This window comes from Rana temporaria, chromosome 1 (assembly GCF_905171775.1).
Source record: "Rana temporaria chromosome 1, aRanTem1.1, whole genome shotgun sequence".
NCBI classification, from domain to species: domain Eukaryota; kingdom Metazoa; phylum Chordata; class Amphibia; order Anura; family Ranidae; genus Rana; species Rana temporaria.
This window is the reverse complement of record NC_053489.1, coordinates 101,352,401-101,379,077: the sequence shown is the minus strand read 5'-3', so window position 1 is coordinate 101,379,077 and position 26,677 is coordinate 101,352,401. Positions and strand designations below refer to the sequence as shown.

Here is a 26,677-nt window from a genome sequence, read left to right as displayed (position 1 = left end):
TCAGGTCAAGGCGGGTGCTGTATTGATGGCAAGGGGGGTGCTGTATTCATGGCAAGGGGGTTCTGCATTCAGGTCAATGGGGGGTGCTGTATTCATGGCAAGGGGGGTGCTGTATTCATGGCAAGGGGGGTGCTGTATTCATGGCAAGGGGGGTGCTGTATTCATTGCAAGGGTGGTGCTGGATTCATGGCAAGGGGGTTCTGCATTCAGGTCAAGGGGGTGCTGTATTCATGGCAAGGGGGTGCTGTATTCATGGCAAGGGGGATGCTGCATTCATGGCAAGGGGGGTGCTGCATTCATGGCACTTGTGAGGCTGTATTGATGGGCAGTGACCCTTATTTTGATTCACACTTCTTTATTTAGAATGTAAGATTTTTTTTTAAAGTGAAGGTGCATGTTATACACCGATAAATATGGTATATCCAAATAACACACCTGAGCTCATCTCTTTACTCACACACAGCCACTAAGGCAAGATAATTCTTGTTGGGCAGTGTATTAGTGCTCGAACGAACACACTTAGACTGAATTTTAATGGTTCACAGAATGTCAGGCAAAATGGTCGGCCCTCACGCATGTTCACTTTATCAAATCTGGCCCTCTTTGAAAAAAGTTTGGACACCCCTGACATAGACCTTCCTCCACACCGCCGGCTCTCACTACAATGCAGTAGAGCGATCTGAAAGCGAGGCTTGAACCGCTCGTGGAACGGACAACATCAATGGCGGAGTGGAGGATGGTCTATGTGGACAGCTTTAATCCGGCTGCCTGCATACATATGTGTCTCTTTTAATCATCAACCATGTGAGTTTCTAAATGTTGTACCTTCATTAAATGTAACCATATTGCTACACTTAGAGGATCCTCTCTTCTTTTTTATACTCAGTTTTGACATGACGCTACTCTTATATCAAGACATCGCTTGTATATCAAGTCAAAATGTATTTAACATTTTTTGCGTGTCTTGCAAAACGCTCTCAAACCAAGTTACTCTCAAGCCAAGGTTTTACTGTAGTTCCACATTTTTATGTTACACCATATTAACAGGATATCATTAAAATGGTTTATCAAGTGCACATTTTCTGTAAAAAACAAACAAAACAAAAAACACATATAAGCTAATTTTAGGCCACATGAACACAATATATTACCCAATTTGTGGTAGATATATCAAATCTAGCTATGCCAAGTAAATCGATACCCAACATGTCAAGTCTTAAATTTGCATGCCCGTGAAATGTCAACAAATTGCAGTACACAGCATTTTTCCATAGGCACCATTTAAAAGCCTCCACAGGTGGTAAGCATTGAGTATTGCGCTTGCCATTTCTGAGTGCTTTTAATGGCTATGTTTAATATATTTGGCTAGTATTTCAAGATCGCACTATGGTCTATTTGGATTACACTAATCCCTATTATATAGTTCAATCAAATAAAATGCATATCATCTTTTTAAATTTCCCTAGTATTATGACCTTTTTCATTGGGTGTATATTATTTGGTTCAATTGGTCTACATTGAATACAGCTGTACACAATCTGGCTATTTTTAAGGGTATTATATATATTTGTTGTAGGTTTGAGTGGCACTGTTAGGGCTTTAGCAAATCATACTTGTCTGTGCCCATGTTGTCTTGCTGGGTCATTGGACCCATTCCCCTTCTCTACATCTCCCCTGACAGACACCCTGTGGCGGTTGGTTACCATACAAAAGTTTTCTGGCTTTTACCCTCCTCTTGAAACCGATTTGTAAGTGTGCTATGTCTGTTTACTATGACGGGCATAATATCATTCATTTTTTTGTGGATTCATTTACTATTGTGTTGCTATTTTTGTATTTTACTTTGGCATTTTTACCTTATATGCACCCTGTATTTTTTTCTTATATGCATCAACTCCTGATGAAGTGAAGTATTTTTCATGAAACCCATTGAGACTTGTGATGCAAGTTCTCCATCTGTTCACTCTGCAAAACTTGTATAATTAATGTTTGAGAGATAAAGATTTTTTTAAATGCCTTTTTGAAATATATAAATAATGGATCACATGTGAAATAGACTGACATTAGTAAATCAGTTTTCTGTATAGGTTTTAGTTTTATATGTTTTGTTTGTACAAGAAAAATGTTTTATCTGTGGATATTTAATAAAAAATAGATTTTTTTTATATAACATGCATGTAGATGCACCTGAAGTCCCATACACACTATCAGTTTTCCTGCTGGTTTTCTCTTTAGGTTTACCAAAACCATGTAGTACAAGGGCCTGCCTGATTGCATTCAGATTGAAACGCTTAATGTTTGACCTCATATTATATGGTTTTGGTAAACCTGAAGAGAAAACCATCAGGAAAACTGATAGTGTGTATGGGGCTTAATAAAGCCCAGTGGGCACTTAGTTTCTGTTTCTATATAGTACAATGGATGGAAATGTGTCTGTCTTTCAGACTGAAACTGAAATTGGGTGATGGGAGTTCTGCAGGGGGTTAGGGGACTCTGTAGAGGACTTGGTGGCCCTCTAAGGAATGGGGAGGGGGGGGCTGGGGATCTCTCCAGTAGGCTAGAAACTTGTCAGGGGCACAATGGGAGAGTGGTGCACTGCAAGTGCTGGGGAGCACTGTGGGACACAGCTGAAGGTTGGGGGCACTATGGGGGATGAAATATTTGCAGTAGACTAGATGGCACTGAGTGTGGTTGGGTGGTACTTTGGGATGTTGGAAGGCACTGTTGGGGTGAGGGCTCTCATGAGGTCTGGACAGGGATGGACTGGCCATTGGGACTACAGGGAGTTTCCCGTTGGGCCGGCTCAGTGGGCCGGCTTCAGTGACAGCGGACCGCCGCCCCCCCTCCACTCCTCTGTCTCTCCCTCCCCGCAGCGCTCACCTCCTCTCCCTCCCCGCAGCGCTCACCTGGGGGGAACAGAGAATCAGGGGGAGGAGCAGGGGGGGTGACAGAGGAGCATGGGGGAGGGGACAGACAGCTGACTCAACAGCTATGGCCTGGGAGTTTCTCACTTCTGCCTAAACTTGTCCCATAAGGGGGGGCACCAAACTGATTCTTTGCCCCGGGTGAAATAATGTCTAGCTTCCCCACTGGTACTGCATATAAGAGTACAAGTACCCAGGGCCATCTTTTCCATTGGGCACGCTGGGCAGTTGCCCGGGGGCCCCGCTTGCCTGGGGGGCCCCACCGGCTGCCCAGCAACCCCAGTAAAAAATTGTGGAGAGTGTCGGGGTTAGAACTGCCCATGCCCAGTTTGCGGAAATCACAGAGAAGATCCGGTCCTCCACGAGTGCGGGGGGTTGCTGATGTAAGGGGGGAATGAATGCAAAAATGTAAGGGGGCACTGATATAAAGGTTCCCCCTCCTATATTAGTGACCCCCTTACCTTAGTGTATTTACTCTACGGAAGGTGGTCTCTGGTCACCAAAGTAACCCCCACATCAGAGTTCCCTTTTACATCAGAGTCTGCAGGATTCCCCCTTACAATGCAAGGGGGAACTCAGTCTGCGGACCCTGATGTAAGTGGGAAAGAGAAAGCAGTGGACTCTGATATAAGGTGGTCTCTGGTCACCAGAGCCCCCCTCCACATCAGAGTTCCCCCCTTAGATCATGATCTGCAGCGTTCCCTTTTACATAAGAGTTCCCTTTCATGGTAAGGGGGAATCCTGCAGACTCTGATGTAAGAGGAAATTCTGTGCTGGCTGGGTTATAGTAACCTGACCTTCATGTCAATGAAGTCATTTTTTTTTTTTACCTTTGTTTAACTTAAAACACATTGCTAATAGCACTAGCTATATGTTTATAGTTTAAATACTGACATTTGCATTGTTCGGCACTGAAAACTGAAATTTTAGATACTTTTTTTGCAGTGGCAGTAAAAAATGTGGTTCTGCCAGTAAATTTTATGATTTTTGTCAGTAAATTCTTGTGCGTGATTGTGTAGACATTGGCCCAGTGCACTGTATTGCCCGGGGGCCTATAATGCTCTTAAGATGACACTGCAAGTACCAACCGTTCTACTCTAATAAAGTAGAACGGCTAGTGGCTAGTGAAGTGGGAGAGGGGGCTTGGGTGGCCAGGGGGGGGGGGGGGTACGGGAGTTATCCGGCCACCATAGGAGAGACATGTCAAGGTGGGCCAGTCTGAATGAAGTCCAGGGCCAAATTTTTGTCCCAGTCCAGCCCTGGGTCTGGAGGTACTGTGGGAGGTTAAGAGGTACTGCTTGCCACTATGGGAGGTTGGGAGAGACTATAGAAGCTGGGAAGCCTTATGTGTGGTTAGGAGATCTGTAGCTGACTGAAGGCCCATTAGAATGAAGACTGTGGCCTAGCAGCAGGCCATGGTCAAGTGGTTGAGAAGAACCACTGAACTGTAATACTGCCCTTCGCTCCTCCCCCAACAGCTACATAAAAAGTGAAGGATGGAGAAGTGGGGAGAGGCAGAGGAGCTGGGCTAGCACAGACAGGAATTAGGAAATTCCAAATGCAAAAATGGCTACAGGAGATCATCAGCGCTAAGATGCAAAAAAAGGGTGAAATTGAAATCAGTATTTTATAAATAAAGGCAAGTCTTTATTGCTCACAGTGCCTTAGCCAACTAAATGTCATCCAATTAGGGTTTAAATTACTTTAAGGTAGTGTTAGGACCATCATGGTAATCGTGTTTCAATGTGACATGTTTCACACTGCAACTTTCACATTATCCAATGTAATAAAAGTCACTAAGCAAGTTACAATATAGATAAACTGTAATTGTGATTTCTTTTTTACTGTATCTTAAACAATATGATAAAATATGTACACTATGCCAGTATCGTACTTCTACAACTTGTATGCTGTCAACATTTCCGGACTTAATCTGATGGCAAATAGCATAATCCTGTTAATCCGTATCAAGTCAACAGGCATCCCCTGACCTACATTACTGGCAGAATTCTCTGAGAGCATATTTTACCACAGCCAGACCACTAGAAAAGTCTACAGGAGGAACATTTTCACATTAACCAGTTCCCGACGGCTGTACGACTTTGTACGGCCGTCGGGTGGCTCTGAATCTCTGGGAGGCCGTGTTTTTACGGCCGCCCCTTTCCTCGTTCCCCGCGCGCGCTCCCGAGCGCGCATCGGGGAACTCCTGTACTGGCCGTGTCCCTTGGACACAGCCAATTACAGATCGCGGTAAATAGCCAATCACAGCGGCTATTTACAGCGCGATTCTGTGGCCAATGAGAGATGATCTCAAATGTAAACATATGAGATCATCTCTCATTGCCGGCTCTCCCTCCTCACACACACAGCGCGTGTGAGGAGAGAGAGAGTCTGTGAGTAAAAAAAAAGTATCTAATGTATCTAATGTGAAAAAAAAAAAACGTGCCCAATCAGTGCCCAGTGATACCAGTGTCCATCTGTGCCACCAGTGTCCACCTGTGCCACCAGTGCCCACCTCTGCCAAGTGCCCACCTGTGCCAAGTGCCCACCTGCCACCTCATTTCCCAATCAGTGCCCAGTGATACCTGTGCCACCAGTGTCCACCTGTGCCACCAGTGTCCACCTGTGCCCACCTGTGCCAAGTGCCCACCTGTGCCAAGTGCCCACCTGTGCCAAGTGCCCACCTCTGCCAAGTGCCCACCTGCCACCTCAGTACTTTTCAGTGCCCACCTGTGCCACCTCATCAGTGCCTACCTGTGCCACCTCATCAGTGCCTACCTGTGCCACCTCATCAGTGCCTACCTGTGCCACCTCATCAGTGCCTACCTGTGCCACCTCATCAGTGCCTACCTGTGCCACCTCAGTGCACATCTGTGCAGCCTCATCGGTGCACATCAGTACCCATCTCAGTGCCCACCTGTTTCGCCACATTAGTGCCATCTGAGCCGCCTCATCAGTGCCATCTGTGCCGCCTCATCAGTGCACATCTGTGCAATCAATCATCGCACATCTGTGCCATCTCATCAGTGCACATCTGTGCAATCAATCAGTGCACATCTGTGCCGCCTCATCAGTGCACATCTATTCCACCCCATCTCTGCCACCTCAGTACCCATCTCTGCCACCTCAGTACCCATCTCTGCCACCTCAGTACCCATCTCTGCCCATCTGTGTCGCCTCAGTGCACATCTGTGCCACACATCTGTGTGAAGTCGCCAGCAACAATGTCTAAGCGTCTCTATTCCACCGAGCAGGCATTTGCAATTATTGCCGCAAGTGACGAGAGCAACGGGGAGCTCTCGTCTTCCGATTCACAGCTGGATTCGGATGTGGATGTAGACTACGAGCCAGTCTACAGCAGTGGAACCGATACAGGCTCAGAGGGGGAAGATAATCAGCCCGCCAAAAGAAGGCGCTCTGGTGAGGCAGTGCCATCCACCAGCCCCGTCATGCCATCCACCAGCCCCGTCATGCCATCCACCAGCCCCGTCATGCCATCCACCAGCCCCGTCATGCCATCCACCAGCCCCGTCGTGCCATCCACCAGCACCGAAGTGACATCCACCAGCACTGCAGTACCTCGGCAGCAAAGGCCAAGGACCCATGCAAGCCTTCCCTATGCCCTTCAGTACCCCTTGTGGCTTCCTCCAAATTCCGGAGAAGCCAACATTCCCCCTTTTACTGCCCAGCCAGGAGTCCAGGTGGACACGGACAATTTTTCACCAATACATTTTTTCAATTTATTTTTTACTGAGGAACTGCTTTCTAGCGTTGTGGCCCAGTGCAACCTATATGCCCAACAGTTTATCACCAACAACCCCACATCGTCCTATGCCCGTCCCTACAATTGGAGAGATCTAACAGTGGAGGAGTTCAGAATTTTTTTAGGCCTCACCTTTTGTATGGGACTCAACCCAAAAAACGAAAAACATTCATTTTGGTCCAAACGCCCCATTTATCATATGCCCGTCTTTTCTGCATCAATGCCCCGAAACCGATATTTCACGATCATGAGGTTCCTCCACTTCAATGATAACACCCAGTGCCTTCCCCGAAATGACCCAAATTTTGATAGGCTTTTCAAAATTCGCCCCTTATTAGATTATTTTTCAGAATTATTCCCCCAAATATATACCCCGGAACAACACATTTGTGTCGACGAGTCCCTAGTAAAATTTTGTGGCCGACTTAAGATCAAACAGTTCATTCCAAGCAAAAGAGCCCGCTATGGGGTGAAGATGTACAAGTTATGTGAACGAGCCACAGGGTACTTGTATTCCTTTTTGGTGTACGAAGGGAAGGACACCCAGCTGAATCCCCCCGATTGCCCAGACTACTTGGGATCAAGTGCAAAAGTTGTCTGGCAACTTATCACCCCCCTCCTGGATAAAGGATACCACCTGTACGTGGACAACTTCTACACGTCTCTTCCTCTGTTCCACAACCTGCACCGAAAGAAGACGCCAGCATGTGGCACCGCCAGAAAGAACCGGAAAGGCTTTCCTCAAAGCCTTGTGAATACAAAGCTGAAGAAAGGGGAATCGGCGAGTCTGCGCAACAAGGAGGTTCTGGCAGTGAAGTGGAGGGACAGAAGAGACGTGTACATGTTGTCGTCCATCCACAACGATTCCTTTGTAGAAACCCGCAGAAGGCGTGGCACCACCATCCAAAAACCCACCTGCATTCAGGACTACAATTTGTTCATGGGGGGAGTCGACCTAAATGATCAAATGATGGAACCATATCTACCCACAAGACGCACGTACCATTGGTACAAGAAAGTAGCAATTTATTTTTTTCATTTGGCAGTCTACAACTCCCATATTATTTACCGCAAATCCACCCAAAACCCCCTACCCTTCCTTGGCTACCTGGAGGAAATTACCACTACCCTGATATTCCCGAACGACCTGCCCCAACACATCCGATCAGATGTTCTAAGTCGGCTCTCCGAACGGCACTTCCCGGATAAGGTTCCTCCCACAGCATCAGGCCGACGAGCTCAAAAAAAATGTAGAGTGCCAGTGTAGGAGTCAGACGGGACACAGTTTATTATTGTGCAGAGTGTCCTTCACAACCAGGCCTCTGTATAACTGACTGTTTCAAACGTTACCATACTAAACTAAAGTATTAGTTTAGTATGGTAAACGTAATCCTCCGTTCCTGCCTTCTCACCCCTTATGCCACTGCCTGCTTTGTAACTGACCCCGGCTTGTTATTGGACCACCCTTCTGCCTAATGATTTTGTAATACCGCTGCCTGATTTGGAATTGACCCTGGACTGTTTTTTGACCATTCTTCTGCCCAACGATTTTGTAATACCTCTGCCCGATTTGGAATTGACCCTGGACTGTTTTTCGACCATTCTTCTGCCTAACGATTCTGTACTGCCTCTGCCTGATCTGGAACTGACCTCGGACTGTTTGACCATGCCTTTTGCCTGCCTCTTGGACTGATCTTGTACCCTGCTACTGGACTAGTGGGATTCAACACAGGGGTCTCACATATGTGAGGGGCGCCAGAAAAGTTTTTCTGGATGAAGAAAACTTTTTTGTTTTCTCATGCTAGATTAGGGTCTGGTTGCCCGGAGGCTTCAAAGAGATTTGGGTGGGAGAAGCCTCTACCCCTGTCCCCATTCTGTCCTGAACGAGGCCCTCCTGCTGCCTGTAGGACCTATGCCATCATGCCTCTGCCTGTTGCATGAACTGACCACCTGCAGTATCCCTGCCTGGACGTTGCTGACCAAGTCCCTGCCTGCTGCCTGGACCAGTGCTATCCTGCTGTGTAGAACTGCGCTACTATTACCAAGGTAATCTTTTGTTTACGCTTTGCTCAGCATAATGTATTTTGGGGTGTAATTCTTGGTATGTGCATGCTATGTGTCTCTGGAACACCTGACGGTGTTCCTTGCATGTTGGATCTCTATATGTGGTCAGGCTGTGTAGAAGTCTCACACATGGGGTATCGTTTTACTCAGGAGGAGTAGCAGAATGTATTTTGGGGTGTCATTTTTGCTATGTACATGCTATGTGTTGGAAATATCTTATCAATGGACAACTTTGTGTAAAAAATATGCGATTTCATTTTTTTTTCCACATATTCCAAAAAATTCTGGAAAAAAATGAACCGTTCAAAAGACTCATTATGCCTCATAGATTATACGTTGGGGTGTTAGCTTTCCAAAATGGGGTCATTTTGTGGGTAATTCCATTGTCCTGGTGTTCCAGGGCCTTCAAACGTGTAATAGGTTGTCAACTAGTTAGATGTGCAATTTATGCTCCTAAAACCCCTGATGGCGCTCCCTGCATGTTGGGCATCTGTATGTGGCCAGGCAGTGAAAAAGTCTCACACATGGGGTATCGTTTTACTCAGGAGGAATAGCAGAATGTATTTTGGGGTGTCATTTTTGCTATGTACATGCTATGTGTTGGAAATATCTTATCAATGGACAACTTTGTGTAAAAAAAATGCGTTTTCATTTTTTTTCCACATATTCCAAAAACTTCTGGAAAAAAATGAACCGTTCAAAAGACTCATTATGCCTCATAGATTATACGTTGGGGTGTTAGCTTTCCAAAATGGGGTCATTTTGTGGGTAATTCCATTGTCCTGGTGTTCCAGGGCCTTCAAACGTGTAATAGGTTGTCAACTAGTTAGATGTGCAATTTATGCTCCTAAAACCCCTGATGGCGCTCCCTGCAGGTTGGGCATCGGTATGTGGCCAGGCAGTGGAAAAGTCTCACACATGGGGTATCGTTTTACTCAGGAGGAGTAGCAGAATGTATTTTGGGGTGTCATTTGTGGTATGCACATGCCATGTGAGAGAAATAAGCTATTACAATGACACTTTTGAGACATTTTTTAAATAAAAAATAAAAATCTTAATTTTGCAAAGTGTTTTGGGAAAAAAATGACAACTTCAAATAACTCACCATGCCTCTTACTAAATACCTTGGGATGTCTACTTTCCAAAAAGGGGTTATTTGGGGGGCATTTGTACTTTCCTGGCTTGTTAGGTTCTCAAGAAATGAGATAGGCCTTCAAAACATCAGGTGTGATCAGATGTGATAATTTATTATGATTTGCACTATAGCTTGTAGACTCTAAAACTTTCACACAGACCAAATAATTTCCAAAAAATTTGGGTTATTTTTATCAAAGACATGTAGCAGTATAAATTGTGGCCAAAATTTATGAAGAAAAATTAATATTTTGCAAAATTTTATCACAGAAACTAAGAAAAAAACATTTTTTTCTAAATTTTCGGTCTTTTTTCATTAATAGCGCAAAAAATAAAAAACACAGAGGTGATCAAATACCACCAAAAGAAAGCTCTATTTGTGGGAAAAAAAGGACAAAAAAATCATTTGGGTACAGTGTTGCATGACTGAGTAATTGTCATTCAAAGTGTGAGAGCCCTGAAAGCTGAAAATTGGTCTGGTCAGGAGAGTGTGGAAGTGGTATGGAAGTATGGAAGTGGTTAAAGGGGTTGTAAAGGCAGAAGTTATTTTTTTATCTTAATGCATTCTATGCATTAAAGTGGAGTTCCACCCATTTTTTTATGTTTGTCTGTGCTGCATGCTCTAATCTCATAGTGTTCAGAATGGACAATTTTTATTTAATTTGTTGCTTGTAAATACTTTTATTTTGTAGTCCTTCATTACTTCCTCCTCCTTATTTGCCTAGGCTATTTGCAAGGGTTTCTGGGATAGGCATCATGTTTCCCAGTAGTCCTTGCAAACCTGACTGAAACCTATTACATTGCTTGTGCACTGAGCATGTGCGAGATATGCAAAGCTGAAATCCAGGAAGTCATACAGTCTGGCTTCATGATGTCCACACTTAAGATGGCCACGGTCTATTTCTAGATTATAAACTATCTAAATGCTGTAACAACCTAACAAAACGGACCTTAGTTTACAGACTAACTTTACTAGAATACATTAAGCTTGTGTATTACAGGGGTATTTATATTTAAAAAGTGAAATTGTGGGTGGAACTCCCCTTTAAGAGACTTGGCTGTCCGGAACTCCCCCCAGTGAGCCAATGAGGAGAGAAAGGGGACGGACCGGGCTGCGGCCACGTGTCTGAATGGACACAGGGAGCTGTGGCGTGGTTTGGCTTAGGTGTCCCCATAGCAAGCTGCTTGCTGTGGGGGCACTCAACAGGAGGGAGGGGCCAGGAACACCTCAGAGGGACCCAGGAAGAGGAGGATCTGGGCTGCTCTGTACAAATCCAGTACACAGCGCAGGTAAGTATATGTTAGTTATTTTTAACGGGAAAAAACAAGACTTTAGTATCACTTTAAAGCGTCTGCAACTGGAATTACCTGTTACATCTTATAGCAGCCAATCAGGTTATATCATGTTTCCAATGAGGTAAGAAAACAAAAGCAAGAAGATGGATGCTACAGAGCAAATCAAACCATTACATTTTTCTAGAGTTTAACTGCCTTTAGCAATTTATTTTCAGACATGAAGTGGAAAATAAATTGGACAGCTCAAATCTTTTCCCAGATCCTAGAAGCACAGGCCCGGATTCACAACGGAGTTACGACGGCGTATCTCCGGATACGCCGTCGTAACTCTGAGTTGCGTGGTCGTATCTATGCGCCTGATTCATAGAATCAGTTACGCATAGATTTCTATTAGATCCGACCGGCGTAAGTTTCTTACGCCGTCGGATCTTAACTGCATATTTACGCTGGCCGCTAGGGGCGTGTACGCTGATTTACGCCTAGAAATATGTAAATTAGCTAGATACGCAAATTCACGAACGTACGCCCGGCCGACGCAGTACAGATACGCCGTTTACGTTAGGCTTTTCCCGGCGTAAAGTTACCCCTGCTATATGGTGGCGTACATGCGGCATACCAATATTAAGTATGGACGTTGTTCCCGCGTCAAATTTTGAATATTTTACGTTGTTTGCGTAAGTCGTCCGTGAATGGGGCTGGACGTGATTAACGTTCCCAGCGAAACCAATACGTCCTTGCGGCGTACTTTGGAGCAATGCACACTGGGATATTCCACGGACGGCGCATGCGCCGTTCGTGAAAAAACGTCAATCACGTCGGGTCACAAGTTATTTACATAAAACACGCCCCCCTGTTCCAAATTTGAATTAGGCGGGCTTACGCCGGCCTATTTACGCTACGCCGCCGCAACTTACGGAGCAAGTGCCTTGAGAATACAGCACTTGCCCGTCTAAGTTGCGGAGGCGTAGCGTAAATAGGATACGTTACGCCCGCACAAAAATACGCCAAACTAAGAGAATCTGGCCCATAGTCTCTTATAGCCATGGAAGATGAAAATAACAGTCCCAAGGCTGAAAATAAAAATCACAAGGTCCCATACACACTGGGCATGCATGGGGCTCTATGAGAGGCTTACAGAAGCTGTGGTGTGATGGGGCTGATGGGGCACCTAGAGGTAGCAACATTTAGGTGGCATTCACACTTCAGCATTTTGAATCACGGGCAGATTTGCCATGATTCTGCCCGCGTTTTGATAGTGCTAATGTGTGAATGAAAAATTGCGGGACTCACACTTAAGATGTTATTCATTTGAACGACATTGAAAATTATGGTGCGGGTCTGCTGCGATTGTCGCGCGATAAATCACGTGAAGCATGCCGCCCAAAAAAGTTCAAGAGATACTTTTGGGCGATTTATCGCGCGACAATCGCGACAGACCCACACCGCGATTTTAGGTGTCATTTAAATTAATGGCATCTCAAATGCGAGTCTCGCGATTTGTCATTCACACTTTGGCGCTTTTTAAAATGCGGGCAGAATCGTGGCAAATCTATCTGCGGTTCAAAACACTGAAGTGTGTGAATGCAGCCTTAGGGCAGCATGCCCAGAACGTGAACTTCTTGCATTCCGGGCATTCATTCCCGGGCACATACTGCCCTAAACGTTTGTTCCGCTAAGGACCCAGTCCAGCCACAGCAGCTGTCAGCCTCCCACAGAGTTGATCGAGATGCCCTTAGCCATCACCTAAATGCCAAAGCCCCATACAGCAGGGCTAAAAACCCTGGGCCGGATTCTCAAAGGACTATCTCCACGTACGCCGTCGTAAGTCCGAATGCGAGCCGTCGTATCTATGCGCCTGATTCTTAGAATCAGTTACGCATGAATTTGACCAAGATACAAGCGGCGTAAGTGTCCTACGCCGTCGTATCTTGGGTGCATATTTACGCTGGCCGTAAGGGGCGCTTCCGTAGATTTACGCGTCGAATATGTTAATTAGCTAGATACGCCGATTCACGAACGTACTTGCGCCCGCTACGCCGTTTACGTTAGGCTTACGTCCAACGTAAAGTTACCCCTGCTATATGAGCCGCAGCCAATGCAAAGTATGGACGTCGGAACAAGCGTATCTTTTTATTTTGTTTACGTAAGTCGTACGTGAATGGGGATGTGCGTAGGTTACGTTCACGTCACAGGCATTGAGCCGGCATATCTTAGGGAGTAAATTTGATGTGATACTGAGAATGCGAGCGCATGCGCCGTACGATCGGCGCTTCATTTACATGGGGTCACGGCTCATTTGAATGCAACACGCCCACCTCTTCCAAATTTGAGTTATGTGGGCTTACGCCAGCCTATTTACGCTACGCCGCCGCAACTTACGGAGCAAGTGCTTTGTGAATACTGCACTTGCCTGTCTAAGTTGCGGAGGTGTAGCGTAAATAGGATACGCTACGCCTGCACAAAGATACGCTCTCCTACGTGAATCTGGCACCCTGTGTACATGGGGCCTACTAGCAAATAACATATGCATTGGATAGCAGTAAAACCCAACAGGGATTCTGATACTTTCCTACTCTATCCAAAGCTAAAAGAAAATGGCTTGATATACACTTGAATGAACAGCTGCAATAAATGGTGTCTTTTATATCTTTTTTTTGCGTTCTGGAAAATCCCAAAATATATGTATTGGAGGGTAAATGCTGATGCAAGAAAGCATCAGTATTTACACAAGTCCAAACACCTACACCTATGGGCAGCTGTACACACCACACTAGTGTTTAAAACACTAGGAGTTATGTGCTAAAGCTCCTGTAAACCTCGGTGTGCTTGCACCCTCTGATCTGCCCAGACTTCAGCTATATACTGTAACACAAAAACAAACCTACCTACCCGTTATTTTCCCTATTCTGAATTTGCCAAGTAATCATCTAATCAACTCATCACTTGTTAACTACTACAGATCCGCACTATCGTCAAAAGACGTCTGCAACACTGTGCAGTCGCATCGGCGGTGACAGCAGGGACGTGGAGCTCTGTGTGTAAACACAGAGCTCCACGTGCTGTCAGGGAGAGAGGAGACCGATCTGTGCCCCTTGTACATAGGGACACAGCATCAGTCACCTCCCCCAGTCACCCCCCACACAGTTAGAACACACCCAGGGAATACATTTAACCCCTTCCTCACCCCCTAGTGTTAACCCCTTCCCTGCCAGTCACATTTATACAGTAATTACTGCATTTTTATAGCACTGATCGCTGTATAAATGTGAATGGTCCCAAAATTGTGTCAAAAGTGTCCGATATGTCCGCCGCAATATCGCAGGCCTGACAAAAAAAAATCGCAGATCGCCGCCATTACTAGTAAAAAATAAATCATAAATCTATCCCCTATTTTCTAGGCGCTATAACTTGCGCAAACCAATCAATAAACGCTTATTGCGATTTTTTTAACAAAAATATGTAGAAGAATACGTATTAGCCTAAACTGAGGGAAAAAATATAAAAAAAAAAAAAAATTGGGATATTATTATAACAAAAAGTAAAAAATAGTGTTTTTTTCAAAATTTTCTGTTGTTTCTGTTTATAGCGCAAAAAATAAAAATCGCAGAGATGATCAAATACCACCAAAAGAAAACTCTATTTGTGGGGAAAAAATAATAAAAATATAATTTGGATAAAGTGTTGTATGACCGTGCAATTGTCATTCAAAATGCGTCAGCGCTGAAAGCTGAAAATTGGTCTGGGCACGAAGGGGGTTTAAGTGCCCAGTAATGAAGTGGTTAATATATGTGTGATATAATAGTTTGATATGGGAGGGGTGAAAAATGAACAGGTAATAACTAAAGGTCTATTTCCCAGGGCTCCTGTCACTAAAGCTTCATTCCTTTTCTGCCACAAGCTGCATACAGGTGTCAAATACATCAATGCAGAGAATTTTTTCCCTAGGCAAAATCAACTCGATTTTCTAGGTCTGGAATGAAAAAAGCAGACTAATGATCATTTATGTGAGTGTTGTGTAATGTGAGACGTCCATTATTATTCCGCATTATTTCAGTGTCAAACCCTGTACACATGGCCTAGAACAGGGGTCTTGAATTAAAATTCAAGGAGGTCCGGTCACTAAAAAAAAATTTGGCTCGAGGTCCGAATCTCAAGTCCCCATTTGTCCCCATCACGGTGCCCCTTTACATCAGGCGTCCCCATCACGGTGCCCCTTTACATCAGGCGTCCCCATCACGGTGCCCCTTTACATCAGGCGTCCCCATCACGGTGCCCCTTTACATCAGGCGTCCCCATCACGGTGCCCCATTACATCAGGCGTCCCCATCACGGTGCCCCTTTACATCAGGCGTCCCCATCACGGTGCCCCTTTACATCAGGCGTCCCCATCACGGTGCCCCTTTACATCAGGCGTCCCCATCACGGTGCCCCTTTACATCAGGCGTCCCCATCACGGTGCCCCTTTACATCAGGCGTCCCCATCACGGTGCCCCTTTACATCAGGCGTCCCCATCACGGTGCCCCTTTACATCAGGTGTCCCCATCACAGTGCCCCTTTACATCAGGTGTCCCCATCACAGTGCCCCTTTACATCAGGTGTCCCCATCACGGTGCCCCTTTACATCAGGGGTCCCCATCACGGTGCCCCTTTACATCAGGGGTCCCCATCACGGTGCTAATTTACATCAGGCATTCCCGTCAGAATGCCTCCTTACATCAGATGCCCCATCAGAGTCCCCCTTAACATAAAATAAGGGTCACGCTGATGGGCACATTTTATGTTAAGGGAAACGCTAATGGGCACATTTTATGTTAAAGGGCACCCTGATGGACACATTTTATATTAGGAGCACTCTGATGGGCACAACCAAACGTGCCCCTTAATTCAAAATGTGCCCATCAGTGTTGCTCATAAAATATGCCCATCAGCGTGACCCTTAACATAAAATGAGGGTCACGCTGATGGGCACCTGTTATTTTAAGGGGCACTCTGATGGGCACATTTTATTTTAAGGGGCATGCTAATGGGTATATTTTTAATGTGCACACTGGTGGGCACATTTTATGTTAAGGGACACTCTAATGGGCACAACAAAATGTGTCCATCGGTGTGCCCCTTAACAAAATATGCCTATCAGTGTGCACATTAAAAATATACCCTTCAGTGTGCCCCTTAAAATACAATTTGTCCATCAGAGTGCCCCTTTAAAAAAAAAATTGTCCATCAGAGCGCCCCTTAACATAAAAAAAATATGCCCAGCAGTAAATACCAGCTAACATGTGGCCCACATACCTTGAATGAGGGCACAACAGAAGGGGCAGAAGCTGCAAGATAAGGAGACAGGACCCGGAAACCGCGAGTAGCAGGGGGCGGGTCGCACCCGTGGTGTCACGCCCCTACTAGCAAGAAGAGTCAGGACCAATTGTCTGGTCAGAACACCGGGAACCGCGAGTAGCAGGGGGCGGGTGGCACACGTGATGTCACGCCCCTACTTGCGGCTATGCAAGCTTTTCATCTCAGACCTGAGGTGAGGAGCGGGGAGCGGGGAGCCGGCGCACGCACGCACACACGCAGCGTCACTGGGGGAAACTCGCAGTCCCAGCAAACAAACAGCTGCGGACATTAATGATTATACTGGCGGTCCGGGCAGAAGCGGCACTCGGTCCAGACTCGGACCGCCATTTAGTGACGGCTGGCCTAGAATCTCGTCAGGAAAAAAACGTTGTTTTTCCTGACAAGATTCTTGGCAAGAATCTCTTGCCGGCCGAGTGTACACACTCCATTCAAAAATTCATTTTGAATGGCACGAACGCAGTGACGTCATCGACTACAACAAGCATGCGCTTGTCACATTAGATGCCGTCGCCACCATCTTGCTTCACCCTACCTATGCCTTGGAAGCTACTGCGCATGCGTCAAAGTCATTTCGAGCATGTGCGGGTTTCCATGGAGAGGTAAGTATGCGCACGCTCTGATTTCTCGGCAGGAAAACACTGCCGAGAATCTCATGACGAAAAAATAGAGAGCGGGTTCTCTATTTTTCTGGTCGAAATTCTGGGCAGTTTTCTTGACAAGCAACCTCAAAGCCTCGTACACACGCACGGTTTACTCGGCAAGAAAGCTCTGCCAGCAGTTTTCTTGTCGAGAAAAGCGTGCGTGTGTACGAGGCTTCAGACCAAGAGGGGCCATATTCCAAGTTCTTCTATGCAGCTCAAGGCATGAAAAATATATGTATCACTAGCACTGATTGATTTAGATTTGTAGGTGACTGTATGTGGACTGCGGTTGTAAAGTGTGGCACATTGTGATAAAATATTGATTTACTTTATACGAAATGCTCTGACCTGGGAACAAACTGTTATGCTGAAAGGCAGGTACCTGCATGCTATTAAAGTGGAACTACACACAACAAAAATGTCATGTTTAATTAATTTTAATATTCAAAGCAAACCTCCTTATCCATCCATGTCTCCATGCTTTGGATGACATGCATTTTGTTGAGAAATCACTTTTTGACCCCCCCCCCTCCATTTCTGGCTGTGGGCATCTCGAGGAAGGGCTGATAACTGATGTAGCATTTACTCTTGGAATCTATCTTCCCTTAGCTCCGACATGCAGGCAGGAAGGTGTGCTTAGCTGAGAAAGCCCCTCCTCCTTTCTCAAAGACTAATGGGATGTATACAAGGCCGGGACAAGGGGTGAGCAGGAGGGTCGGCTGCCCCTGTCGCAATGGTTTATTGCAGGGATGGGGGGCACCCAGACCCTAACCCTAAGGGAAAGGGGGGCGCAGTTTGGCCTCTGTTCCCTAGGCGCTTGATGACCTTGTCTCGGCACTGGATGTATAACATCAGTTGCCTAGTGAAAACCAGAAGGTAACTGGTGAAATAAAAAAAAAAGAGAACTGAACCCTCCTATCGTTTTCAGCCATGGAAGCTGCCATCTTGGCCTCTGATCTTCAACTGCAATGGTGCTGCACATGTGATCAGTTATTACACCAGCCAACCAATTTTACAGTTACATTCCCAGCACGTGCTAAGAGTGTAACTGTATTTTAAAACTGTTACATCAATGGAGTTAGTTCTGCTTTAATATCACTATTTCAAAATGTGGTCTACTGTGGCTAAACAGTTTTTTTTTATTATTACAGATACCATATATACTCGAGTATAAGCCGAGTTTTTCAGCACATTTTCTTGTGCTGAAAATGCCCCCCTCTGCCTATACTCGAGTCACCTTTTTGCGCCTGACCTCCCGGATTTGGGGACCCAGTACTGGCCAGCCGTAGGTCCCCTGAACTCCAAACTTGGCACACACTTCTCTTCTTCTACAGGTGTGCAAAGTTTGTTGTCCGGGAGACCTACGGCCGGGGAGCACCGATTTTTCAAATCCGGGCACCCCTTCCATAGACTCCCATGTTTAAACGTTAATTTCTCCAGTGAGTTTGGGGACCCGGTACCAGCTGGTCCTAGGTCCCCTGGACCCGGAACTTGGCACACATGTAGCCCTATTTATCCTCTACAAGTGTGCAAAGTTTGCTGTCTGGGGAACCTACGGCTGGGGAGCACCAATTTTTCACTGCCGGGCACTCCTTCCATAGACTCCCATGTTAAACGTCAGTCTAGTCATGGACACAGTGAGGCATGGACACAGTGAGGCATGGGCACAGTGAGGCATGGACACAGTGAGGCATGGACACAGTGAGGCATGGGCACAGTGAGGCACAGTGAGACATGCAGATGGACACCCTAGGTTTATACTCAAGTCAATAAGTTTTTTTTTGTGGTAAAATTAGGTGCCTTGGCTTATATTCGGGTCGGCTTATACTCGAGTATATACGGTACTTTTATAGTGCTGTCCATTACGCAGCGCTTTGTTTTGTATGCTATACATTTACATCAGTTCCTGCTCTCAAGGAGCTTACAATCTAAGGTCCCTAATGCTGGCCATACACTATATGAAAAAATCCGCCGAAATTCGGTCATTTAGACAGTTGTTTGTTTTTCATCCAGGTAATGGGCACAAATCGGCAATTGGTTGGGATGTTTTTGACCTGAAAAAACGAAGGACACGTTTGGAAATTTTCTGCCGAGCTTTACCGTGCTCCCAGAGCTTTACCATGCATCCACTGTATGACGTCTACTGGATCTTGCACATAATGGTAGATTGAGAGTTCCAACATCCGTACCACATGCAAGAACCCTAAAACTAAAATCTTCCATACTGTAGGGTTTACCATGTTAATGTCATTTCACAAGTTGTTATTAAAATAAAAAATAATCATCCTGCCATGAAGGTCCCTATTCCGGCACTTCCTGCTATAGTGTGACATGCTCTGTCACGGTCTCCCAGCTGTTCTCTTGTAATGTCACCCTGTCACGTGGGATTATTAAGGTGAGTATAAGTGCCCTTTTTAACACACATTACGCTGTCATAAGCCACTGTTGTCACCAATAGGAATCCTGCTCCAGGGAAATTCCATGGCGCCATGCCTGATGTAGGCACTAAGGGCCAGATTCACGTACAATTGCGCCGGGGACACGTAAGCCATTTAAGTTACACCGCCGTAAGTTTTCAGGTTTAGTGCTCGATCCACAAAGCACTTACCTGGAAACTTGCGGCGGTGTATCGTAAATGCGTCCGCCGCAAGGCGGGCCAAATAGAATGGGGCGAGTACCATTTAAATTAGGCGCGCTCCCGCGCCGGACGTACTGCGCATGCTCCCGTCGCAAATTTCCTGACGTGCTTTGCGCGAAATTACGACGCGCCGACGTTTTGTGAATCGCGGCGTCCAAAAATTTTTTTACGCCGGGAAAAATAAAAGATTTGAAAAAAATTCAAAAGCGACGCGGGAAAGACAGGCATACTTTAACATGGTGGAGTACTTTTATACCATATTAAAGGTGCCCTATCTTTGCAACAGAAATCTAACACTCGCAACGACGTAACAACGGGAAAAATCTTTGTGGATCTCCGTAACTTCTAATTTGCATACCCGACGCTGGTTTACGACGCAAACTCCCCCCAGCGGCGGCCGCGGTACTGCATCCTAAGATCCGACAGTGTAAGTCCATTACACCTGTCGGATCTTCTGCCTATCTATGCGTAACTGATTCTATGAATCAGTCGCATAGTTAGAAACAGAGATACGACGGCGTATCAGGAGATACGACGGCGTATCAGGAGATACGCCGTCGTATCTCTTTTGTGAATCTGGCCCTAAACATCTGCAAACAGATTGGGGGCGATCAGCAGCACTGAAATGCAGGAAATAAAAGGATGAAACATTTTGTTTTTTTAAAGAGGTTGTAATCCTCTAATCTGAGATGTTTTATGGTCAGTCACGTGACCTCCTGCCATTTTTCCCCCATCTAAGGGCTACAGCGGGAGGGGCTGAGAGGCCAGCACAGTGGTCATGTGAAGTCAGAGGGGATCTCGGCCCCTCCCGCTGTAGCCCTTAGATCGTGGGGGAAGAGCGGCCGGAGGTCACGTGACTGGCCAGAAAAGATCGGCGATAAGGTATTTACAGTCATCATTTTATACAAACATGTACACAGATTGATAGAACAGAGGGGCTGGTAGTAATTTTTCTTTACCTTTACTTTAATACACTGATATATATATATATAAATATTGACCCAAAAGTCGCTATGCATAGGGAAAATGAGAAATTGTGGCTAAATATACCTTTATTTACAAAATATTTATTACAACATTTTACAAAATATTCTCAACGTGTTAGCCACCTCTTTCTACACACATACAAATTGTATGTATATAAAGTATCATGTACTGTATGGAGACTTTTGGGACACCCTGGACAGATATGATGTTTATATACAGATATTTATTAGGTAGACCTTGCTAGTACCGGGTTGGACCCCCTTTTGCCTTCAGAACTGCCTAAATTCTTCTTGGCATAGATTCAACAAGGTGTTGGAAACATTCTTCAGGGATTTTGGTCCATAGTGACATAATGGCATCACGCAGTTGCTGCAGATTTGTTGGCTGCACATCCATGATGCGAATCCCCCTTTCCACCACATCCCCAAGATGCTCTTATTGGATTGAGATCTGGTGGCTGTGGAGGCCATTGGAGTGCAGTGACCTCATTGTCATGTCCATTAAACCAGCGGTGAGATAATTTGAGTTTTGTGACACGGTGCATTATCCTGCTGGAAGGAGCCATCAGAAGATGGGTACACTGTAGTCATAAAGGGATGGACATGGTCAGCAACAATACTCAGGTAGACCGTGGCGTTTAAACGATGCTCAATTGGTACTAAGGGGTCCAAAGTGTGCCAAGAAAATATCCCCCACACCATTACACTATTATTACCAGCCTGAACTGTTGATACAAAGCAGGATGGATCCATGCTTTCATGTCGTTTATGCCAAATTCTGATCCTACCATCTGAATGTCACAGCTGAAATCGCAACTCCTCAGATCAGCCAACACTTTTCCAATCTTCTATTGTGCCATTTTGGTGAGCCTGTGCGAATTGTAGCCTCAGTTTCCTGTTCTTAGCTGACAGGAGTGTCACCCTGTGTGGTCCTCTGCTGCTGTAGCCCATCTGCTTCAAGGTTTGATGTGTTGTGCGTTCAGAGATGGTATTCTGCATAACTTGGTTGTAACGAGTGGTTATTTGAGAGAGGGCCCGTACACACGACCGAGTTTCTTGGCAGAATTCAGCCAGAAACTCGACCGGAGCCGTATTCTGCGTTTGTGTGTACACTTTCGGCCGAGGAAGCCGACGAGGAACTCGTCGAGCCAAATAGAGAACATGTTCTCTATTTCCTCGTTGTTCAATGGGAAATTTCAGCTCGCCGAGATCCTCGGCGGCTTCACAAGGAACTCGACGAGCAAAACGATGTGTTTTGCCCGTCGAGTTTCTCGGACGTGTGTACGGGGGCCTTACTGTTGCCTTTCTATCACCTTGAACCAGTCTGCCCATTCTCCTCTGACATCAACAAGACATTTTCTTCCACCCAACTGCCGCTCACTGGATATTTTCTCTTTTTCTGACCTTTCTCTGTAAACACTAGAGATAGTCTTGCCTGAAAATCCCTGTCGTTTAGTAGTTTTTGAAATACTCAGACCAGCCCGTCTGGCACCAACAATTATGCCACATTCAAAGTCACCTAAATCTCCTTTTTTCCCCATTCTGATGCTCGGTTTGAACTTCAGAAAAACGTCTTCACAACGTCTAGATGCCTAAGTGCATTGAGTTGCTGCCATGTGATTGGCTGATTAAAAATGTGTGTTACCAAGCAATTGAACAGATGTATCTAATAAAGTGGCTGGTGAGTGTGTGTGTATGTATATATATATATATATATATACATATACATACACGAAGAGAGAGAGAGAGAGAGCTAAGGGGACAACAAGTGGGGGGAGGGAGTTCAGGAACAACTATTTCCATGGACGTTTTGGATGTTTTTACAGCCAGTTTTCTGAGCTTTTTTTGCAGCTTAAAAACGGCTCTCCATGTTAGCCTATGGCCTCATGCCCACCATGACGTTTTTGAGCTGTAGATGGCTGAGCCGTTTTTAAGCTGCAAAAAAAAACAGGACCAGTGCGTTCTGAAGCTCCAGTGTTAGAGCTGTAAAAACGCCAGACGTTAAAAAACACTCAAAAACGCTACTGCTGCGTTTTTGAGCTCCAGCTCAAAAAAAAAAAAAAAAACATGGGCAAGCGTTTTTAAGCTGTAAAAAAGGCTAAAAAAAGTGGCTGTAAAAACGTCCATGGAAATGAAGCCTTAGAAGCCCACCTGATGCTTAATCTACAGGAATGGTTCACAGCTGTCACATAATGAAGCCTGCCCTGATAATTACATGCAGCTGATGACAAAGAAAATACTCATAGGGCCCTTTCACACCAGCGGACTGTATGTCCGTTTTCCATCCATCTGTTTTCGGATGAAAAACGGACATACATGTATCCCTATGGGATAGCTCATCAGTGTCCGCTATGCTCCGTTTCTGCAGACGGAGGAAAATCCAAGTACACACTATAGAGGGATATTCTCTATTCATTTTTCATTTCAGAAATTTACATCCACTTTAACCATGTCACCTGTGGAAGTTTTAATCCCCTGCGTTATCCCCTGCGTTATTTTAACAATTGTGCAGTCATGCAACGCCATCCTTTTTTTTACTCCACAAATAGAGATTTCTACTGGATTTTAGATTTTTTGCGCTAAAAAACAAAATACTGACAATTTTGAAAATATATATATATATATATATATATATATATATATATATATATATATATATATTATTTTTTTTTAACTTTTTGCTATAAAACATATTCAATAAAATTATTTTTTTAAATCGAAATTCTTCACAAGTTTAGGTCAATATGTATTCTGCTACATATTTTTGGTTTAAAAAATCACAATAAGCATATATATTGATTGGTTTGCGCAAAAGTTGTGATCTACAATGGAAACTTTTATTTATTTATTTTTATACTAGTATTGGGCGGCAATCAGCAACTCATAGTGGGACTGTGATATTGCAGCGAACAATTGGACACTAACTGACACTTTGTGGAAACCAGTGACACTTAAGCTGCATTCACACCTCCGCGACAAGATACGCAGCGTACACGGCGTATTTTGCCACGAGTGTGTAACTTTTTTTTTTTTTTTCACAAAGCCTTCCCATTGCTTTGTATGGCCGAACGGCAATGTCGCCTGAAAAAAAGGGTCCGGGACTTTTTTTCAGGCGACAATCACAAGAGAATCTGGCAGGCTGGTTGTACCCAAGTTGATTGATCGATTAACATGGTACATTCAGCCTGCCCTTTAACGGTTCAAATTGTGAACCGTGTATGGCCAGCCTAAGAGGGTTGGTTGTTGATTTACTAAAGGCAAATAGGCTTTTCACTTTGCAAGGGAAGTTGAACTTTGCAAGGGAATGTTCCCCAGAGATTTAAGAATGTGGTGAAATTTCACTTTGAATACCAAATCACATGCACGGAAAAATAAAATGTTTTGCTTGCACTTGATCGTAAAATCAAAGTATGCAGAGTTTCACCTCATTCACTAAGCTCTGTCGGAAATTCCCTTGCAAAGTGCAGCTTTCTTTGTAAAGTGAACAGTCTATTTGCCTTTAGCAAATTGACCCCCTACACTTATTTTGAGGAATTTCCTTTTATTTCCCGTTGTGTCTCCATGAGAGGGAGTAATGGAAAGGCTCCTCAATGGGACACTGAAAATTGGTATGGGTTTTAGCAATTGCATTCTTTTCCAATCATTTTGTATTGGTGAATTGCAAAATAACAAGAAGAAATACAAAATTCCACACATTGCACTAGGTTGTTTGATTTAGTGCTATGTCAGTACATTGAAAAACAATCAGAAAAATATAGAGGTGATACCACACAATCAGAAAGTTTCGAATAGTTAACGGGAAACAATAGTTGCACCCCCAGGAAATCGGGGCAAATCTCAAACTGCCACTTCTTGCTGTGTCATCTTTAGTGTTGCCAGAATGTAATGGGGCCAAAGAACCCATGGACACAGACTAGCAAGCAGCTACTTCTATTCAGAATAACAAAAGGTAGGAATCTGCAACAAAGTTTGTTAAAATTCTTGCAATGTACATAGATCACCCAGAGGGGAATGTTTTTTTCAACAAGAGTGGAGTTACTCTTTAACCACTTCCCATTCGGCCTATAGCAAACTGACGTCCGGGAAGTGGTTGTGTTATCCTGACTGGACTTCATATGACATCCAGCAGGATAACAGCTGCCGCACGCCTGTGGGGGCGCAAATTGTGGCGATCGGTGGTGCGGTGTGTCAGTCTGACTCCGGCGGAGGCTCTTTACCACGTGATCAGCCGTGTCCAATCATGGCTGATCACAATGTAAACAGGAAGAGCCGCTGATCTGACAGACACGAGTAGAGGAGTACTGACTGACTGCTCTCCTGACAGGGGGGTCTGTGCTGATAGTTTATCAGCACAGACCCCCCTTTGCATCCCCGGAAAAAAACACCAGTATGCCACCCAGGACCACCAGGTATGGGCATCCACACTGAACCACCAGGTATGCCCCTAGACCACCAGGGAAATGCAAATCTGTGCTAAGGCAGCTGCCAATCAATGCACAGACAGCTGCAAACCAGTGCCCACCCAAAATCCCTGCCAGTGCCACCAGGGATACGAATCAGTGCCACATATCAGTGCCGCATGTCAGTGCCCATCAGTGCCATGTATCAATGCCCATTAGTGCCGCCTATCAGTGCCCAGCAGTGCCGCCTATCAGTGCCACCCAAAAGTACCCATCATTGCAGCCTTTCAGTGCCCATCAGTGTCAATCAGTGCACACCAGTGCCACCCATGAGTGCCGCCTATGAATCCCCATCAGTGCTGCATATCAGTGCCGCCTACCAGTGCCGCATATCAGTGCCCATCTGTGCTGCATATCAGTGCCCATTGTCAGTGTCCATAAGTACCACCTCATTGGCCCTGCTTATCGGTGCCGCCTTATCAGTGCCCGTCAGTGCCGCCTTATCAGTGCCTGTCAGTGAAAGAGAAAACTTACTTATTTACAAAATTTTATGACAGAAAAAAAATAAAAACTTATATTTTTTTCAAAATTCTTGGTCTTTTTTTATTTGTATAGCAACAAATAAAAACCCCAGAGGTGATCAAATACCACCAAAAGAAAATTCTGTTTGGGTACAGTGTAGCATGACCGCGCAATTGTCATTTAAACAGCGACAGCACAGAAAGTTTAAAATTGGCTTGGGCAGGAAGGGGGGTAAGTGCCTGGTATTGAAGTGGTTAAAGTGGCTCTAAAGCTAAAATGTTTTTTTACTTGAATGCATTCCCTGCATTGAGGTAAAACAATATTTTTACACTTGCCCTGCACTCCCTTCCCCTTATAATACTTACCTGACTCCTGTATCGATCCAGCACTGTGCCCGGCTGCCAGGCTTCTCTCCCCTCTCCATGATCAACAACAAATAGCATCTATTCCTCCCACTGATGCCAATGATGGGCCACTATTCCTCCCATGGGTCTCTATTCCTCCCACTGATATAAACAAATGGGTACCCAATGATGCCAACGGTGAAGCACTATTCCGCCCTCTGACTCCAACGATGGGGCACTTTTACACCCACTGACACCAATGGTGGGTCACTATTCTTCCCACTGACACTAACAATCGAACACTAGTTCTCTCATTGACACCAACAATGGATCCCTATTCCTTCCACTGACACCAAAGATGGGGGAACTGTTCCTCCCACTAACAACAGTTATTCCTCCCACTGACACTATCAAAGAGGTACTATTCCTTCCAGCTAGGCCAGTGATGGGCCACTGCTACTGACACCAATGATGGGGCGTTTTTTTTCACCCACTGACACCAAAGGTGGGCCACTATTCTTCCCATTGACCCTATTGGTGGGGCACTAGTTCTTCTGCTAACACCAACAATGGGCCACTATTACTACCACTGACACCAATGATGGGCCA

The 26,677-nt window shown here is 45.2% G+C and overlaps 1 protein-coding gene across 2 annotated transcripts in view; it reads right to left on the bottom strand.

The window, feature by feature from the left end:
* Positions 1 to 26,677, bottom strand: part of FAM169A (family with sequence similarity 169 member A) — a 103,515-nt gene that overhangs the window by 61,862 nt on the left and 14,976 nt on the right. The window lies entirely within an intron of this gene.